Source organism: Callorhinchus milii, unplaced genomic scaffold (assembly GCF_018977255.1).
Source record: "Callorhinchus milii isolate IMCB2004 unplaced genomic scaffold, IMCB_Cmil_1.0 Scaffold10, whole genome shotgun sequence".
NCBI classification, from domain to species: Eukaryota; Metazoa; Chordata; class Chondrichthyes; order Chimaeriformes; family Callorhinchidae; genus Callorhinchus; species Callorhinchus milii.
Window position 1 is genome coordinate 16,754,423 of NW_024704751.1, and position 8,396 is coordinate 16,762,818.

At 45.3% G+C, this 8,396-nt stretch overlaps 1 non-coding gene across 1 annotated transcript; it reads right to left on the minus strand.

Annotated features, from left to right (window-relative positions):
• Positions 1-7,703: 7,703 nt before the first annotated feature.
• On the minus strand, positions 7,704-7,775 carry trnaa-cgc. The gene has a single exon. It is a non-coding gene; the product is annotated as a tRNA-Ala (tRNA).
• Between the last annotated feature and the right edge of the window lie 621 nt (positions 7,776-8,396).

Genomic DNA, 8,396 nt, shown 5'->3' on the forward strand with positions numbered 1-8,396 from the left:
CCTTTTTTCTTTCTCTCTGTCTATCCTTTTTACTCTCTCCTTTAATCACTCTTTCTCTCTCATACTCTCTCTCTCTCTCTCTCTCTCCAGTCTCTTTGTTGTGTATTGAAAGAGATTTCTTTTCCTCCGAGGAAATCAAACACCCACTGACTCTTGATTTCAATTTTCACAGAAAGCGACAGATGTACCGGATTTCGATCAAATCTCATACCTCTCAACAGCCTTCGTTCAATCCTCTGCTCATGTCTGTTCCAATAACAATCTAAGGCCACTTCCTCACAGTACAGGTGGGACATGAAACACTCTTGATATTTAGCCTTTTTGTAAAAAAATAAAATAACAAATGTCTTTTCAATGAATGCAACTATCCATGGGTTTGATGTACATTTAAATACAATTCTTGATCAACATGAAATCTGGTGAAAATTCTTTGCAAACTCCCAGACACTTGTGAGTGACTATTTGCAAGCAATCTTGCCATATGTTCTGAAATTACACTTGAATGCGTTGCTAGCATCAGCTGTCTGGCATCATGGATTCACCAGAAATTGCTGTAGCTAAAATCTTCAAGAAATCTCCTGCAGTAAAGTTCCAGCGGGTAGTTCCGTTATTGTGTGAGGAGTATCGAGACAATTAGACAAGCAGTACATTAATAACTTACATTTGTAGAGCGACCATCATATCATCCTACCCATTAGAGCTTTGGCTTGCAGGGTTAACAGGAACTGAGTGGGTGGAATCCCTACCCCCAACGATAATAATAATCCTTGTATTGATATCGTGCCTTATCACCTCGTTGCGACATCTCAAAGTGCTTCAGGATTTTGCTGCAATTTCTAGCGATTAGCAGCCACAAAGTGAAAGACCAATTTTATCTGGAGAATTGTTGGCTAGGATACCGGGGGAAACCCTCAACTCTTCTCGAATAGCGCCAGGAAATCTTTAACATCCACCTGAACAGGCAGATGGGACCTTAATTTAATGTCAGCACTTGCCCCCAGAACTCCACTGGAGCGTTAGTGCAGACTACATGAGTTCAATGTCCCTGATATGGGGCTTGAACCTACAACCTTCTGCCTCAGAGGCAAGAGCAATACTGACTGAGCCAGGCTGACCCTCATATTAATATACAGTAAGCTGGATGCGAAGCTATTGTATCTGTTAATATGACGTTTAGGTTAAAAGTGCTGACTAAACAATGTTATAATTCTTCACCCAATTAATGTCCGTTTCTGTTTGCAATTCATTGTGCCCCTCGATTATCTCTTGTGACCTCGAATCATTTTGTTCTATTGAACGTTTCATTAATCACCGCGTCCAGAGATTAAACACCTTGTGGCTACATTATGAGAAACAGCACTGGGATCAGGTGTGTTTGCTTTGCTTCACTGGTATAGATATCAATGTGCCCAAAGTGCTATTAATGCACAGTCAACTTCGAGCGGTTAAGGGATACCTATAAAAGCATTTTAATATTTGCTTGCAGAGGCTTGATCCTATTGTGGGTTAGAACAACAACAACTTGTATTTAAACAGAGCCCTTCATGTTGAAAATAACTTCTCTGAGTGCCTCACAGTAGGAGGGAAGAAGGGAAGAGGTAACCATAGGCCCAATTAAAGAGGTATAGGTGTGGTCAAAGAGGTACGTTTTCAGGTGGGATTTCAAGCTAATAGAGAGGGGACAAGGCAGAGGGATACCGATCCAAGGTGGATCCTGTATTTTAAATCCTCAACATGTAGAAAGGAGAAGTTCGAGGGAATCCAACACAGACAACGGGGACGGGAGAGACACCATCGAGAAGTTATGCCCTGTTACCTCGACTGCCCAGAAAGCTGATTAATGACTGTTGGGAAATTAACATGGAATAATAACTGGATTGAAGTAAATTTTACTGGAATGAAGGTTGACATGTTAAAGTAACAAACGTATCATAAACTTTCAGAGATTTGGTCAATCATTTTTTGACGGTTATATTCAAACCTGAAAATCTGATTACATCCTTCTTCCACATTATGAGATTTTTAAATATATTTACCAGTGAATTTGCTTCTTCGTTTGATAAAACACTGAGCAATCTCATAGTGTATCATTGATTCCTTAACCCTCACTGGTTTGGACTAGAAGATTGAATAATTTGGTTTGATTCAAGATTAGTGATGGACACTGATTGATCATCATGTTGCCGTGTGGAATTCATTGGGAAACATGTGGGATAGGGACTTGTGTGGAGTATTCACCCCAGTATGGACTAGTTATAGTGATATAACGCCTTTCACATCAGGAGGACAGTGTTTCCTGTGGAGTCCTGTAGCTCAGCGGTTAGAGCACTCGCTTTGCAAGCGAGAGACCTGAGTTCAATTCCAGCAGAGGGCGAAACCTTGGGCAAGTTTCCTTACTCCACACAGAGCCCTAATAATAATCCCTCCAAAACCAAAAAAAAAATAATAAATTGGTCATTTTTAATCTACGACTGTTTGTGGGACATTGCTGTGCGCAATTGGCTGCCGCGTTCGCCCACAAATATACAGTCAATTCACTTTACAGTGTGTTCTGTGAAGCGCTTTGGGACGTCCTCCCGACGTGAAAAGCGCTATGTCAAATGCGAGGATTATTATTATTATTATTTCACAGGCTGTACTGTGTGTCAACCTGGCTCAGCTCTCTTGCCTCTGAATCAGGTGGTGGTGGGCTTACTTCCTCGGCTGATTGACGCTCCAGTGCAGTGCAGTGCTCCAATGGGCACAGCGCACTGTTGGGATTTGCCGTCCTTCAGGCGAGGCAAACAACCATAATAAATGGCACACAGGCGAGATCTGAACCTAAGCACAATTAAACTTTACTGAGGGAAGGTGGCAGGAGAACGAGGCGGATCTTGTTCTTTTTTTCGTCCAGCTTTCCTTATCGTTCTCATGTTCATGTTTCATCCACCGTGGGGCCCTTTACAAGGCCTGTAATTCCACCTAGTTTTAGACACCTTAAAATTCAAGATGGTACAGAATCAATAATAATAATAATAATAATCCTTACATTTGATATAGCGGCTTAGCACGACTTTGAGACATCTCAAAGCCCTGCACAGTATATACTGCCAAGTGAACTGACTGTGAGTATATTTTGCTGTATATTAAGAATTTTTCCACCTTTCTGCCCCAATTTAGATTGGAAAGCAAAACAGCTTTGCAAAACGAGGTGGTGTTATCTGCTTCCACTACTGCTCTATGCCCAGAGGAGGGCAGCGACGATCCACAGTAACCAACGCATCTCATGAAAAGGATCTTCAAGTTGTTCTCCACCTAAGATTTAGTTTCCTTTTGCAAAAACAAGTCAGTTTCTCTTCATTTCCTTCCCCAATTGCCGTCTGAGTCACTCTGTAACACAATACTTTTTGCTTTTGAAGTTGAAGTGGCGGGAGAGGGTCGGGGGGGTGGGGGGTATGGTGGAAAGAAGCAGCGGTGAATTCTTGCGAAATTCAAACGCTTCCAAGCGGTGAAAAATCTGGTGCTGAAACCGACCTGGTTCGAATCCTGGTTCGTCCTGGTCTCAGCCGGAGTTGCAAAAAGGGAGGCTAAATTGACCCTGACCCTTGGAGGCCTTCTGGAGGGGAAAACCAGCCAAGGTTCCTCTGCTGGTCCCTCTGTAACTGTGGTGGTCAACCCATGGCCCAAGGCCAAAAGTGGTCCATGCAGGGCGTCAAGACGTGACCAACCAAACACTTGGACTAGTCTGAGTTAGTAAGTCTGTGTTAAATCAATATTTGGTAGCTCCTGAGTGTTCCAGTAGCGACCATATTCATGGTGCGGCCATTAACCAGGAAATATTCAATTGGGAAAAATGTATTTGGTCGGCCGACCAAAAAGGTTGACCACCACTGCTCTCCAGCATCCTCACTGGTCAATCATGTGTGTGTGTGTGTGTGTGTGTGTATATGTAGGTGTGTGGCAGCCGGGTGGGAAGAGGTCAGGCTTTGGCTCTGGAGTTAAGTGACCTGCTGATATTCACCCACAAGGCTTGATCCGTGGTCAATGGCCACTTGGGTGGAGGCCGGGAGCAACCGGGACCCTTGGAACTAGCAGTCAGAGGAGGTCAACAACAACAACGACTACAACGAGAAAATTATGTTTGTAATTTTCACGTCGGGAGGACGTTCCCAAGGGCCAGACCAGAAACAGACAGGGGTTTACCGACGGGGAGACAATTACAAAGATAATTGGATTCGCTCAATTCACCAAAAGAAAGGACATAGTGAAGTGAAGTGATCTGACAGAGATTCGTGTCATTGTCATCAAACTTTCCCAATTCCTTCATGTCCTGTTTGTAGTGGAGAGTTAGTTGGGTGGGGGTGGGGGTGGAGGGAGGTGCCTGTGTGTGCGTGTGGAGAATTTACACGGGTCTCAGCGCCTCGCTCTTTTCACTCGTACTTTCCGTCCGTGCGAGAAACAGACTCAGGAGGATTGAAATAAAATGAAAGGTTAACGGGAAAGAAACAAAAACAACAACAACTTGGATTTATATAGCGCCCTCCACGCCGGACGGGGTCTTTACAGTTTAGGATCCCGGAACCGAGCCGGGGGGAGGGGGGGGGTGTGAAGGTGACCAAAGGCGCGGTCGAAAACAAAGGTCTTCAGCAGAGATCTCACAGTGAGATTCCTGGAGGGGTACAGACCGTTCTCTCAGCTGCGCACGGTTCCCTCTCCCCCTCTCTCTCTCTCTCCCTCTCTCTCTGTTGAGGAAACGTGGCATTTTTTGCTGTTTCACTTTGAAGGAAAGACGAACGTTTGGGAAGACGGTATATCTTTGATTATTCATTCACAGAGAGGCCTCTGTGCTCCCGGAAACATGGATAATGCAACACTGCCATGGGCTCGCTGTACCGAACCCAGACACGCAAACTGGATTACATGTTTTGATTTGTATCAACAACACCAGACGTTGCCAGTTTTTTTCGCCAGACAGTTCCTTCGAAGCTTAAGATTTTAACATGCCTTAAAGAGTGTTCTTTGTGGCACAGTCGTTATTTTCCAGTGCTATGTTAACTAATCCTCCAGGTCTTTATAGTTGCAAATTACATCTGATCAAATGAGACTCTTATCCAGTGCTGAAAGGCAAATGAATTCCTGATGTTTTGTTTCAGTTTTCGCTCATTTTGTTTCCCCGTCTCCTTTTCTCTCCTCTCACTGCTGACTCCGTGTTGGGCTGAGGATCATGGCTTGTGCCTGTCGTGGGATGACAGGAGCTCTGACTGACCTCCCTCTCTGAGCTCGTGAGCACTGAGCCTAATTGACACTACTCCCCCTACCCTCACCCACACCCCTCCAGCCCTTCACCTTCGGCTGATATCTGCTAACTAGGCCAAGAGCAGGGGACGGAGTCAGAGGTTTCAGCAACTCACTGGAATTATAAAAATTTACAGGGCAGAAGGCTCTCAGAGCAAGCTACACCTTCAATCTCACTGTCTTATCCCCAAACCCCCTTTAAGCCTCTGTCCTTCATATACCTGGCTACTTCCCCATTGAAACCCACAATGGACTCTGCCTCTACCCCCCACTTGAAGCGCTCCGAGACCCTACACAGCGTGAATAGCGCTATACAAGCGCAAGTTGGTTGTACTTGACAGAACATTCCATGTCCCAGTGACTCTGTGAGTGAAACATATTCTCGCTTGTAACTATCTTATGTCTGTGTCCTGCACTAACAGACTCTCTCTCCTACCAGTGGAAATAGCTTCTCCCTATTCACCCTCATTAGTTTTGTGGACCTCTATCAGGTTCCCTTAAACCTTCTCTGCTCACTGGAGGACCTTCGGGAATCGTGGAGAGGGGGAGGCGAAGGATCATTGCAGATTTTACCCAAGGAAATGATACTATTTCACCAGATAAAAACCTTAAAGATTACATATTTCTCTTCCTCTCTCTAAGCCCACTCACTGAATGACTCATGTGTTGTGAGAGGGCACGATCTCTGGGAGGGAGAGAGAGAGAAATAAAATTCCCTCTCAGCCAGAACCTTGTGGGATTTAAAATTATAAATACCATCCTTGTTTGCTGTCAATACAGCGAGTAGAGAATCCTGCCTCGCAAGCAAGAGACCTAGGTTTGATTCCCGGCAGGTCAGGGTGAAACCGCGGGGCAAGTTTCCTTACTCCACACGCCTGAAAATAATCCCTCAAGAAAAAAAAGAATAAATTGGTCACTCATTCCACGGCTGTAAGTTGGACACTGCTGTGCGCAATTGGCTGCTGCGTTTCGTCCACAAATATACAGTCAATTCACTTTATCGTATATTCTGTCAAGCGCTTTGAGACGTCTCGAAGACGTGATAAGTCTCTATTTCAAATGCAAGGATTATTATTGTTATTATTGCTTTACAAAACTGTCCCTTCATTTCGATTTAATAAATATTCCATAATTAGAAATATTAATCATTCTTGCTTTCAACCCAGCACCTTATCACCTCGATGCAACATCTCAAAGCCCCTCACAGGTAGTGGGTGAGGATTTTGTAAGCGCATGAGGCAGCCGTGTGTGTTTTAGCACAATTTGTGTACAGCAATGTCCAGCAGCAGCCGCCAAATGAGCCATCTACTGATCTGGAGGGTATGAAGCCCACCTCAAGGTATTCCTCTTTGACTTTTTTTTTGGCGCTTTCGGTCATCTTTCCTCTCCTCACCCTCTTCAGCTCCAACAACAACAACAACTTGCATTTCTACAGCGACGTTCATGTGGATAGGGTCTCGGGGAATTCAGCGAGCCAGCAGTGTGAAGCGCTTTGAGGTGTCCTCCCGATGGGTGATGGTAAATTGTATTATACGTGGCCAAACCCAATGTGATATGAACGGGTGTAAAATAAGCAAGAGAGAGAGACTCGCGGGGCTATCGCTGTCACAGAGCGGAGCAGGGAGGTCGAAATGTGCCGTCTTACACATCATTACAACTTGGCCAAGTGCTCTCAACCGAGGAAATGGATGAGGTGCTGAGAGCTTCAGGAGGAAGAGAGGTCTGAGTCAATTGGACACAGTAAGCAATAATAATGATCGCTGGGGTCAATGCTCTGCAAGTCGATTGCTTTCAGAGTTTAAGCACACGCTGACAAACAGAGCAGTTATTCTTCATCAATAAGCACTGCAGAGGACACCGTAATTTGCTGCTAAGACTTAACCAAGCTTGGATTTCACCTCATAAAATCACACGATCGGTTTGGATGAAGAAAGTCTTTGGCCTCTCTAATCTCATCCTTCCAGATCCCCTCCCACTCCCCCTCCTCCCTCCAGCGCGAATATATAGCGCTGTTCACGTTTTCTAGATGCCCCAAAGCGCTTCACAGAATACAACAACAACAACAAAATTATATTTGTATAGCGTCTTTCACCTCGGGAGGACGTCCCAAGGTGCTGGACAGATAGAGTTAAGGACCTGAGCTGGCGATCGGGGTGGGGGAGGGTGCAGGGCAGGGGATGAAGCAGGGAGATCGAAAGCACGGTCCAAGAGGAGGGTCTTGAGATGGGTCTTGAAGGTGGCGAGGGAGGGGGCGAGACAGTATACTGTAAAGGGAATCGACTGTATATTTGTGGGAGAAAGCCGGCAGCCAGTTGTGCACAGCAGCGTCCCACAAACAGTCATGGATTGAAGTGACCAATTTATTATTGTTTTTTTTCTTGAGCGATTATTATCAGGCGTGTGGAGCAAGGAAACTTACTCAAAAGGTTTCGCCCTGCTGGGAATTGAACCCAGGTCTCTCGCTTGCGAGGCGAGTGCTCTAACCACTGAGCTACAGGACTCCAAAGACCTGACGTGGGACTTAGAACCGAAAACCTTGAGGTAAGAGTGCTACCGACCGAGCCAGGGTTCGAGCAGTGGGTTGACTGCAACTTCAGAGACTTGTACTGAGGTCATGGGAGTAAACCATCCCTGCACGACAGGAGGTAACCTTTGAAGAACAAACAATAAGTTCACTCAAGTATTTAGGATGTGAGAGAATGCAGTTAAATATACACTGTAAACTTTTACTTATTATTGTGGCGGCTGCTGACTCCCAGCTGTCACGGTTGCTTTTGATTGAGTGAACTAACCCTCTCCCCAGGTTGGCTTATGATTTATCTGTGCTGTTAGCGCTCATTTATTTTGACGCCTTCCTGCCAGGCAGGATGTGATGGCCCCTTTTTACCTAAATTTGTTTTTCATGAATCGTGTATCCTTTCTTAAGAGTTTCCTGTCATATCCCAGTGTGTGGAATCATGCAATCTGTCTCATTATCTGTTCTCTCTCAAGAGTTAGGGGATCAAAAACAACAACTTGCATTAATGTTGCGCCCCTTCACGCAGGATAGCTTCCTGGAGCGCTGCACAGTAACGTGGTTGGACTACTGAGCGAGGCAGAGGGCGGGGTGAAGAGGTGGGTCG